The sequence below is a fragment of the Pantherophis guttatus genome, chromosome 2, assembly GCF_059756535.1.
Source record: "Pantherophis guttatus breed Tessera chromosome 2, ASM5975653v1, whole genome shotgun sequence".
Classification (NCBI taxonomy): domain Eukaryota; kingdom Metazoa; phylum Chordata; class Lepidosauria; order Squamata; family Colubridae; genus Pantherophis; species Pantherophis guttatus.
Window position 1 is genome coordinate 282,835,909 of NC_142064.1, and position 12,785 is coordinate 282,848,693.

The following is a 12,785-nucleotide window of genomic DNA, read 5'->3' on the forward strand; positions in this document are numbered from 1 at the left end:
GCATGTCTTTGATGGGCTCTTCATTCTACTTGCTGTTGGGGGGGGGGGAGAGAGTTGGTAGCCTTATGTCATAATCCTTTGACTGCTCCATATGTTCAGGTGGTGCCTTTTTGGGTCTTCTTCTGGTGACTCCTGGGTTTATACTTCCTGAGTCTGAGATTGCAGAATTTCTGCTGGTGGCATCTCTTAAAACAATTTTCAAAGTCATGGTCCATGAACAGGAGGGGAGGGGAGGGGAGGGGAGGGGAAGAGAGGAGAGGAATCATGAGTTGAGATTGAGCCAAACTTCCTTCTTGATCTTATTGGAAGATGTTCCTCTTTCTGATAATAAAAAAAATGAGGAATGCATTTTGATGTCCTCACTCCATATCCAACTCATGTTCAAGGGCCACTCCACCTGACTTTATTTTCTCCATGGCAAAATCAGTGTTTTTCATTTTCAGCTAACATAAGCAACATTAAGCAATCCTTCACATGTACCTCATTCCTCTATTGGCTGAACCTCATTGGTGCCTTAAAGCAGTGGTCCCCAACCCCCGGTCCGCGGACCGGTGCCGGGCCGTGGAGTACCTGGCACCGGGCCACGCAGCGGCCGGGGGCCATGATCGCTGCAGCGGCTGGGGGCCATGATCGCTGCAGCGGCCGGGGGACATGACCGCTGCAGTGGCCGGGGGACATGATCGCTGCAGCGCAAAGGCTCCTGGGCCGTGCGCAAAGGCTCCAGGGAAGAGAGCCCCGCGCAGGTACGCACGTGTGGCCCAAAGCTGACGTGTACCTGCGACCCTGCAGACGTCTCCCCAGTCTCCCTGCGGCTCTACAGAAAACGCCTCGCTCAGAAGACGTCTCCCCGGTGTTCCTCCGCCTCTACAGAGCGCTGCGGCGACAGATAAGGTCCTGCAGTGATCTACCATCCCGCACAGGCCTGCTAGAAAGGGTGAGTGAACCTGCCGGGGGTATATGTGAGGGGACCGTGGGATGAAGAAGGGGAGGCGGGTGTGGGGGGGTTCGGGAGTCGATGAGAAGGACCCCGATGTTTTTTTTTTGGGGGGGGGGTCCTGGTAATTGACTGAGGAGGTCCAAGTGTTTCCCAACCAGGGTGCCTCCAGCTGTTTCCAAACTACAACTTCCAGCATGCCTGGAGGGCCAGAGGCTGTCTGGGTATGCTGGGAGTTGTAGTTTTGCAACAGCTGGAGGCACCCTGGTTGGGAAACACTGATATAGATAGATGCATAGATAGGCAGAAAGAGAGGACAAGCATAGCTCCATTTTTCCCAAGCAGGGTGCCTCCAGCTGTTGCAAAACTACAACTCCCAGCATACCCAGACAGCCTCTGGCCCTCCAGGCATGCTGGAAGTTGTAGTTTGGAAAAAGCTGGAGGCACAATGGTTGGGAAACACTGACATAGATAGATGGGGGGGGGGGGAAATACGAACAGCACACTATAGCAGGTTTTGGTACTCTCCAAGTGTGAGCCATGGCTAGAGGCCCCAAATTATCTCTAACATTATACAGTGAAATTACATATAATTTATATTAATTCTACCAGTGTCCAAACATATAAAGTGCATAAGTGCATTAATAATTCATAACGTGTACCCAGGTGCTAGCTCTTCTCGCTTTTCACTGGTACTTTCTCATTTTTACAGTAGTTGGTGTAGGTGTATATTGTTTTTGCTCAAATTTAACCCACAAATTAGCAAAGATGAGTACGAAACAGATGTCGTCAGAAAGTTTCCTTGGGAAAAAGAAAAGGCCCAGTGAAGAGACAGAAGAAGAGCCTTCAGCATCAAAGAAACATAAAACTTTTAACAGACAATACAATGAGTCCTACTTGAAATATGGATTTATCGGGATAGGTGATTCCCACGCGCCAACCCCGCTCTGCATAGTTTGTGGTGAGCGGCTCTCTAATGAGGCAATGAAACCCTCAAAACTGCTTCGCCACTTGAATGCCAAGCACCCTGGATTAAAAGACAAACCTCTGCAGTATTTTGAAAGAAAAAAAAGGGAACACAAAGGACAGAAGATATTTCTGAGGGCCACCACAGCAATAAAGGAGAATGCTCTGAGAGCATCATATTTGGTGGCTAACCGTATTGCTAAGGCTAAAAAGCCATTCACTATCGGTGAAGAATTGATCTTGCCCTCCACTAAAGACATTTGTCGTGAACTTTTAGGAGAGGCTGCTGTAAAAAAGGTAGCAAATGTGCCTTTGTCGGCTAGCACCGTGACTAGGCGCATTGATGAAATAGCTGAAGACATTGAGACACAATTGTTGGAGAGGATTAATACTTCACCGTGGTACGCACTACAGGTTGATGAATCTACAGATATCGACAACAAGGCAATACTACTTGTTTATGTGCGATATCTTTATCAGGAGGATGTGCATGAGGATTTATTATGTGCACTATCTTTGCCAACCAACACCACAGGAGCAGAACTGTTCAAGTCACTGGATGGTTATATATCAGGACAACTAAAATGGTCCTTTTGTGTCGGCATATGCACAGACGGAGCTGCTGCCATGACCGGACGGCTGTCTGGTTTAACCGCTCGGATTAAGGAGGTTGCACCTGAGTGCGAATCTACACATTGTATCATTCACAGGGAAATGCTGGCAAGCCGAAAAATGTCACCAGAATTTAACAGTGTATTGAATGATGTGGTTAAAGTTATTAACCACATCAAAGCAAACGCCTTTAACTCGCGTCTATTTGAGCAGCTTTGTGAGGAGATGGACACAGAGCACAGATGCCTTCTCTTATACACAGAAATAAGATGGTTATCCAGAGGAAAATCACTATCCAGGGTGTTTGAATTAAGAGAGCCATTGCAAAGATTTCTCTCAGAAAAGAAGTCACCACTGGCAGCACATTTCAGTGACAAGGTATGGCTTGCAAAACTGGCTTACCTGTGTGACATATTTAGCCTGCTCAATGAACTCAATCTGTCCCTTCAGGGGAAAATGACAACTGTTTTCAAGTTGGCTGACAAAGTAGCTGCATTTAAAGCCAAACTGGAGTTGTGGGGACGGCGTGTGAACAGAGGCATTTTGGACATGTTTCAGACATTAGTGGGGATTTTAGGAGAGACTGAGCCTGAGCGTTCATTCTCCCAGTTGGTGCACGATCACCTGTCTTTGCTTTTAGAAGAGTTTGAGTGCTACTTCCCAACCACAAAAGACCCACGAACTGGTAAGGAATGGATCCGCGACCCATTTGTCAACAAACCAGACGAATGTAGCATGTCTGTACAAGAAGAAGATCAACTGCTGGAGATTGCAAATGACGGCGGCCTTAAAACTGTATTTGAGACAACAACTCTGCCGGTGTTCTGGATTAAAGTCATGGCGGAATATCCTGAGATTGCCACTACAGCTCTTAAGTCCCTTTTGCCTTTTCCAACATCCTATCTGTGTGAAGCGGGGTTTTCTGCAGTGACAGCAACCAAAATAAAACAACGAAATAAACTGGACATAAGCAAGACACTTCGGGTGTCATTGTCTCCTATTACCCCCAGATGGAACCGTCTCGTTGCAGAAAAATAAGCTCAGGGTTCTCATTGATTCACTAGATTCTAGTAACTAGAGCGCTTAGTTAAAGTTTAACTGTTAAAATGTTAAAGCACTTTATATTTATGTAATTGTATTTTATTTTGTAAGGCATGTTTAAATACAATAAAATAAAAGTTGTTTAATCAAAACAATCTGATATATAAACAATCAATGTGTCGTCGCGAACAACGCCCCCCACCCCTGCGCGCGCTCAGCGGGCCATGGTAAAATTATCAAAGGCTGATTGGTCCGCGGCGATAAAAAGGTTGGGGACCACTGCCTTAAAGCATTGACAAAAGGCTGGGCTCCAATTTTCAAGAGATTTAGCAGTGAAAAGATAAAATGGTGGAACTACCTTCCTTCCTTCCTTTCTTCTTCCCTTCTTCTCTCTCAACTAGTTCACTGATAAAATGGTAACAGTAAAAAACAAAGAAGATTAAGATGTTCTAGCTGGAGGGAAATGAAGAAATATATTGACTTCACTTACACACAATCATTCACACCAAAAACAAGTTTACCCAAACAATGCAGTTTATTAAATGACATGTTAAAGGGAGACTCTACTCTTGCTCTTTTTCAGATGCAGACAAATGTACCAAATGTCCAGAAGATCAACATCCAAACACCTGTCGAGTTCACTGTATCCCCAAGATTAAAAGTTATCTTTCTTATAAGGAAAATCTGGGGATCATCCTGAGTTCCATTGCCTTGTTCCTCTCTTTAACCACAGGCTTTGGCTTGGGGATCTTCATTAAATTCATGGAAACGCCAATTGTCAAAGCCAACAACCGGGACCTCTCCTACATGCTCCTGGTCTCCCTCCTGCTTTCCATCTTGACTTCCTTCCTGTTCATTGGCCGGCCAAGGAAGGTGATCTGCCTCCTCAGACAAACAGCCTTCAGCATTGTCTTCTCACTTGCCATTTCTTCAATCTTGGCCAAAACCATCACAGTGGTGTTAGCCTTCTTGGCCACAAGACCAGGGAGTAAAGTGCAGAGATGGTTGGGGAAGAGCTTGGCCAACTCCATTGTCCTTTCTTGTTCTGGCCTTCAAGTTGTCATCTGCAGCATCTGGTTGAGCACTTTCCCCCCATTCCCTGACTCTGACATGAACTCCCAACTTAGAGAAATCATCCTACAATGCAATGAGGGTTCTGTTGCCATGTTTTATGTTGCCCTTGGGTACATGGGCTTCCTGTCTGCTGTCTGCTTCACGGTGGCTTTTCTGGCCAGGAATCTCCCTGGGGCCTTCAACGAAGCCAAGCTGATCTCCTTCAGCATGCTGGTCTTCTGCAGTGTCTGGGTGTCCTTTGTGCCTGCCTACCTGAGCACCAAAGGGAAGTACACAGTGGCTGTTCAGGTCTTCTCCATCTTGGCCTCCAGTGCTGGACTGCTGGGCTGCATTTTCATCCCTAAATGCTACATTATTATTTTTAGGCCAGATCTGAATACTAAAGAACATTTGATGTCAAAATAAAATACAAAAAATGACTTTTACAAATCTATTATTTTTCAAATATGTCATTTAGTAGGCTTGTTTAACAGGTTTTGATAATTTAATGTTTGTTTTTATTTATTTATTTATTTATTAATCAAATTTCTATACCGCCCTACTCCCGAAGGACTCAGGGCGGTGAACAGCCAAGATAAAATACAGATAATACAAATATTAAAAATCCCTTAAAATTATTAAATATTTTGGCCGAAACACAGATTAAAACACCCAATTTATAAAACCACGAATTAAAAAATTTAAAAGAGGAGAGTTAGGCCAGGCCAGCCTGCTGAAATAGAAAAGTTTTGAGAGCACGGCGAAACATGCGCAGGTCTGGGATCCTCCATATCTCTGGGGGGAGCTCATTCCAGATGGTAGGTGCCCCCACAGAGAAGGCTCTCCCCCTGGGGGCCACCAGTCGACACTGTTTGGCCGACGGCACCCTGAGGAGCCCTGCTCTATGGGAGCGTACTGGTCGGTGAGAGGCTATTGGTAGCAGAAGGCAGTCTCGTAAATACCCCGGCCCGATGCCATGGAGCGCTCTAAAGATGGTAACCAAAACCTTGAAGCACACCCGGAAGACCACCGGGAGCCAGTGCAGCTCGCGCAGGAGGGGGGTCACATGGGAGCGCCACGTCGCTCCCATAACCACCCGTGCAGCCGCATTCTGGACCAGCTGGACCCTCCGGGTGCTCCTCAAGGGGAGCCCCATGTAGAGAGCATTGCAGTAGTCCAAGTGGGAAGTAACGAGAGCATGAGTGACCGTATCCAGAAAGGGACGCAACTGGCGAATCAGGCGGACCTGATAAAAAGTCCCCCTGGCCACGGCCGTCATGTGCTCTTCTAAAGACAGCCATCAGTCCAGGAGGACACCCAGGTTGCGAACCCTCTCCATGGGGGCCAGTGACTCGCCCCCAATAGTCAGTGATGGCACCAACTGACTATATTGGGATGTCAGAAACCACAGCCACTCAGTCTTGGATGGGTTGAGCCTGAGTCTGTTTCTCCCCATCCAGATCCGCATGGCCTCCAGGCACCGAGACATCACTTCAAGGGCATCATTGGGGTGGTCCGGGGTGGAGATGTACAGCTGAGTATCATCAGCGTACTGATGGTACTTCACCCCGAAACCACGGATGATCTCACCCAGCGGCTTCACATAAATGTTGAACAGAAGGGGCGAGAGGACCGACCCTTGTGGTACCCCACATACAAGGGGCCTCGGGGTTGACTTCTGCCCCCCTGTCAACACGGACTGCGACTGGTCAGAGAGAAAGGAGGAGAACCACCATAGGACGGTGCCCCCCACCCCTAACTCCTCTAGCCGGTGCAGCATGATACCATGGTCGATGGTATCAAACCCGCTGAGAGGTCTAATAGGACCAGGACAGAGGAACAGCCCCTGTCCCGAGCCCTCCAGAGATCATCAACCAACGCGACCAATGCCGTTTCCATGCTGTACCCAGGCCTGAAGCCCGACTGGAACGGATCCAGATACGGCAATTCATCCAGGTACTGGGGGAGCTGTCGCGCTACCACACTCTCAACAACCTTCGCAACGAAGCGAAGGTTGGAGCTGGGACGAAAATTTGCCAACACTGCCGGGTCCAGGGAAGGTTTCTTGGGGAGAGGCCTCACCACCGCCTCTTTCAAGGCGGCAGGGAAGACACCCTCACTCAAGGAAGCATTTATAATCCCCTGGAGCCAGCCTCATGTAACCTACCGAGAGGCCAGCACCAACCAGGAGGGACACGGATCCAGTAAACATGTGGCTGCGCTCAGTCTGCCCAGTATCCTGTCCATGTCTTCGGGCGTCACAGAATCAAACTCTTCCCAGATAATACTCACAAGACCTGCCTCTGTCCTCCCCACTGAATCTACCCAATCAGAGTCCAGATGTTCCCGAATCTGAGCGATTTTGTCATGCAGATACTGTACAAAATCCTCGGCTCTACCCTCCAAGGGGTCCTCCTGTGCTTCCTGGTGGAGCAGGGAGCGGGTCACCCTAAACAGGGCAGCCGGGCGATTATCTGATGACACAATAAGAGTGGCAAAATAGTTATACTTTGCCACTTTTATCGCCACCAGGTAGGTCTTAATATGAGACCTTACCAGTGTTCGGTCAGATTCAGAATGGCTGGCCCTCCAACCACTCTCCAGGCGTCTTTTCCGGCGCTTCATCTCCCTCAGCTCCTCGGTGAACAAAGGAGCCAGGCGAGATCGACGCCGGGTCAGAGGCCGCAAAGGCACGACCCGATCCAAAGCTCCAGCGGCTGCCCTATCCCAGGCGGCCACCAGCTCCTCAGTCGAGCCGTGTGCCAGAGCCTCAGGAAATGGCCCAAGCTCCGTCTGGAACCTATCAGGATCCATCAGGCACCTGGGGCGGTACCACCTTAATGGTTCTGCCTCCCTGTGGCGGGTTGCGGCGGTTCGAAGGTCAAAGCGAAGGAGGGAGTGATCTGACCATGACAAGGGCTCGATCACTATATCTCCTATCTCAAGATCACTCAACCACTGACCAGAGACAAAAACCAGGTCTAGCGTGTTTCCCTCCGTGTGAGTAGGGCCATGAACTAACTGGGTCAGGTCCATGGCCATCATGGAAGCCATGAACTCCCGAGCCACCTCAGATGCCTCACAGACGGATGGCAGGTTAAAATCCCCCATGACCATAAGCCTGGGGGTGTCAACCGCCACCGCGGCTATAACGTTGAGCAGCTCGGGCTCCCTCGGACCAAGACCTTCTCTAATGACAACTGCCACCCCCCCGCCCCTTCCCTGTGTCCTCAGCTGATGGAATGCGCGGAAACCGGGTGGGCACATCTCAACGAGGGGGACCCCCCTCTCCTGGCCCAACCAGATCTCCGTAAGACCCGCCAGGTCCGCTCCCCCCTCCTGAACAAGATCACAAATGAGGGGGGCTTTATTTACCATGGACCGGGCATTGCACAGCATCAGCCGAAGGCCCAGGGCCTGAGGGTCTGTGCAACCTGGGGAACGAGGGGACCATTGGAGGCCGGAGCACACCACCGCTTGGAGCCAGCGGGCGTGCGCTCCCACAACCTGATGTGGCCCCCTGCTCCCGCCATATCTGCCCCTCCCACCCACAGTACTGATGTAATGTCCATCCACAACACAAGCTCTAACCCCCTCCTTGACCCCTTGTTTGTTTGTTTGCTTGTTTAATTTACACACTGCCCATCTTGGCTAGGGGTGACTCTAGGCAAGTTATATTCAAGTCAAAAGAAAATAAAAGATTAAAATAATAAATAGTAGCACTAACATTGGTTTAAGTTTGACAGGTGTGGGAGGGAGGGAGGGAGGGAGCAAGATCAAGGGTGAAATCCAGCAGGTTCTGACAGGTTCTTGAGAACCTGTAGTGGAAATTTTGAGTAGTTCGGAGAACCGGCAAATACCACCTCTGGTTGGCCCCAGACTGGAGTGAGAATGGAGATTTGGCAGTATCCTTCCCCCAGGAGGGAATGGAGATTTGGCAGTATCCTTCCCTGCCATGCCCACCAAGCCATGTCCACAGAACCGGTAGGGAAAAAATTTAAATTTCACCCCTGAGCAAGATGCACATGGGGAGGAGATATTTCTCTTATCTCTAAAACTACCCATATTTATTTTCCTGTATATTCTTAAAGAAACCAATAACAATACACCAAGTCTCACTTTGACTGACAATACTGTGGGTAAAATCAGATTCCGGATGAATGGGACTGTTTGATAGGGAAATGGAGACATAAGGAATGTGGCCTTGCAGCTCAGAGTGACCTGTGGGAAGTTTCATCATCACGTCCCTATAGCAACCCCTGAATCGGAAGATGCAAATCTTTCTTATATCTAAGACCATCTTTCTTTGCAGATAAAGGGAAGGCGAGAAGCAACCTGAGGTTTATTATGCTATTGGTGGCCCCAAAATGTCTCAGCTGGTGCCAAAGCCAATCAGAGCCACATACGAGTGAGGAACTTTCCCAAAACTTTTATTTATATAAAATAAAGCCACTTAGATAACTGAGATCCTGAACAACAGCATAGTACGATCTTTTATGCAGTTGATTTCTAAAAAAAGAGAGAATTGAAGTTTCACAAAGCTATTACCTTTTTTGGAGTTCTATCTTGCTTTTAATCAACGTGTCCATTTGTCTGTGGAGTTGTCTCTTTTTTGAGCATACATGTTGTTTTGCCCCTGTAGAGTCCTCTCTTGCTTAAACTCCACCTGTCCTTTCATCCCCAGTTGTGGCTTCTGCTGCTTATCTTCATCTTGCCAAACCTTGCAACTTCCTATTTAATTTGAGTAGGTGTTCTTACATTTCCTTTATTTCAAACTGACATCTTTCTGCAGTTACATTCCTCTCAATTATCCCTCCCTCCCAAAATGGGGATATCTTGTTTCTTAGTAGGTGATTCATCGCTATTATTTATAAGTATGGACAGATGGATCATTTCCAGTGATGAAATTTAAAAAATTCCCCTACCTGTTCTGTGGGCGTGGCTTGTTGGGGAAGGTCATGTGACTGAGTGGGTGTGGCCAACTCAACATCACTCACATTGAGGGGCTCCTCACCGGCGCCTCCCCTCCCAGCCACTCCTTGTCGCGAATGACAGGAAAATGGGGAGGGGATTATTCCTGCCTACCATCCTTCCCTCAGTCTGTGCTGAGATTGAGGAATGGATGACAGGCAGGAAAATCCCCTTCCCCATTTTCCTACCTTTCATGAAAATGACTCCATTCCAGCTGCTCCCCTCCCCATCCCCCACCCTCCTGGGGGCTACCTTAAAAGGAACAGCCTGCAGCAGCTCCGTTCTGAATGGAGGGAGAAAAGTTAGCATTCTCTCTGCTGCATTTAACATTGAATGCTGTGGAATATTGAGTGCCCAGAAGAGGTGAATGGCGACTGGCCGGGCGTGGGTGGGGCCAAGGAGGGGTAATTACTACTTGTTCGGCAAACTGATGCCCATAATCCCTAGCGGTTCGCTAGGTAGGATTTCACCCCTGATCATTTCCCTCTTTTTTTGTGTCGTTTCCCCTCCTTTTGAAATGTATACCTAGTTATATATTTATTTAATAAACAAATTTATGTGGACATCCCACACATGTGACTTTGGATGGCTTATAACTTTAAAAATAACAACATAAAATCTTATAAATACCACAATACATTATGATCACATTATGCTGTCAGCCTTCAGAGGACTTTATGAGGACTGACTTAAGGGTTTAAGAGACAAGAGAACTTTCTCTTGGATAGAGACGGGGAAACCCTTGATCAAAAGTCAGTCCATATGCTTGTGTGAAGTTATATGGCAGGGATTCCCAAATACCAAAATGAAGTTTTTGGGTGTAAACCTTTAGCCATGTTATTCTTTGGAGGATGGAGGACATGCAGGGCCTTCAGCTCCACCACTTTCTTAACAAGCCTTTCTGTCTGTAGCTCCTGAACAGCTTCCATCATGGTGAGTTCCTCAGTGCTGGGGACAGAGGAGGGCTACCTGTATTGATGATACACCTTCTCACCTTCTCTCTTCTGGCATCAGAGGTTGGAGCCAGGAAACAGGCCTGCTGCCTTTGTCTCCCCTCCTGAGATGGTGACTTTGACCAGAACAGTCTCAGCAGTCTAAATCGACTGACAGTGTTGGCTTGGATGAATGGGTTTTTTTTTTTGACACCTCCAAAAAGAAATATTTTACCCCAAAAAAGAAGAAAAAATTACATGAAGATTTATTTATTTATTTATTTATTTATTTATTTATTTATTTATTTATTTATTTATTTATACACTGCCCACCTTGACAAGAGGTGATTCTAGGTGGCTTACAATCAAGAAAAAACTAGATCAATATGCAACATTAAAATAAAAAATACCAATAAAGTTGAGTTTTATAGTTTGATCGCTTGCTTTCTGATGTATTACATACACCAAATGTACTGCATGTAACATTTGTTTCTGTACCCCATAAATAGACTTGAACCCACCTGAATACACTTGCGAGTTTTAAGTTACCTGCAAACCATGCTTGGAAAGAGTATTGTAACCCATAAATCTGCCACTTGGAGAATGTTCTATACTATAGAATCAATGTTTTCCATTGTTGAAGTCTCAAATGTAATCAGTGTCTTTTATTGTTTGATCACTTGCTATATTGCAAATGTTTGTATCATGTGTTTCTATACCCTATAAAAAGACTTGACTCCCTCCTCCCCCTTTAAGAAATGATTTTTGCTTTGCTTGAATTACGTGGTGATTTGTATTTTTGGGTGGGCAAAGAAGCCACTTAGCAAAGGTAAAAGTATCTCTTCAAGGATCATGTTCCAATCAGTTCATTATTAGGTTATCAGAGCCCAAATGAGATGGGAGGACATGTTATCAGAATGGAGGGTCACCTTATGCTTTGCATAAGTTGCTCTATTATATACTGGAATCTGAGTAGACACCTCAAGATCCACCATGCAAGAGCTAGAAAGACTCTGTGAAAGAAACCCTAAGCCACTGTGACATCCAGCCAAGGGAACCAGAAGCTGCAGCCACTAACAGAACCTTTGGGAAGTCCTGTGCTATGCAGTCTCCACCAGCTTTGCAGACAAGCACCACCCAAAACTGATAGAAAATCACATACGACATCACAGAACAACACTCACAGCTAATATAACGATGGACTTTCAGTGCCCACTCCTCTTGTGCTACACTCTGAACCTCCAGGCTGGGACTGTACAGCCAACTTGATATCCACAGATGAAGTGGACAACATTTTTTCTTCAAACCCAAAGGACTACCACTTAGAATAAAAGTATCAGTAGAAATGAAATGTGTTATATGGACTAAAGGAAGGAGGAATGCATGATGGTCTTACATTTCCAGAAGAGGATCCACCTACTATTGGAAAGTTCTCTCATTTCTTTAGGCCATCTTAGATCAACCAGGTTCTCCAACTTTTCCCAACATTCACCTGGGTTTCAATCTCTCAATGGCAATTATTTGAACCTAAGAATGACTTGGGATGCTGTGCTGGACCTGCTCTCAGCTGGGAAGATCAATGGTCCTAACTACAATTGTGGAAGGAAGAAGGACCTTTTCATTGTCTCATTGGGACTGAGCTCTCCTCTCAGACTGCCACCATGTTGGCCACCTGCAGAATCCCCCAGGTATGTCCATATTACTCTACAGCATTCTTCCCATGTTGTAGGTGTCAGTAGGAAGAGGGGAATGACTGTAAATAAAGAGAAGAGAAGCATTTCCTGGGCTCAAGTTTTCATCTGCAAGAGGAGAAATTGTTTGCTTCTTCATAACAACTACCATCTTTATAATAATTTTATTTTTCTGTGAAAAAGGCAGCTCACGCTATTGCATGCTATTAATGTCACATTTTCATCCTCTGTTTTGGAAGAAAAAAAATTCAGTGACGTTCCTGCTTCTATTAAACAGTTTGTAGATGAAACTTGGAGGTCATCTGGGGTGGAGTTTCAAACAAAGCCTCAGAGGTAGGAATGTCACAGGAGTTGCACCACACCAAGTGCATCTACACAACCAGAGGAACTTCCACCAGGTCCTGGGTGGACCAACCAACTTCTTCTGGGTGGTTATGGCAAGAAACCAGGTCACACCATCCGCCTCACTGTGGGTGCTGCCACCATCTCAACAGAACATTGTTTATTTAAGACACCAAGAAACTTCAAAATGTAAAGGCTCTCATTCATTGTATCAATATGGAAAGAGAACACAGAAAATGTAAA

At 46.6% G+C, this 12,785-nt stretch overlaps 1 pseudogene; it reads left to right on the forward strand.

The window, feature by feature from the left end:
- The first annotated feature begins 1,178 nt into the window (after nt 1-1,178).
- LOC148116046 (SCAN domain-containing protein 3 pseudogene) lies at nt 1,179-3,746 on the forward strand (annotated as a pseudogene).
- Nucleotides 3,747-12,785: the final 9,039 nt, after the last annotated feature.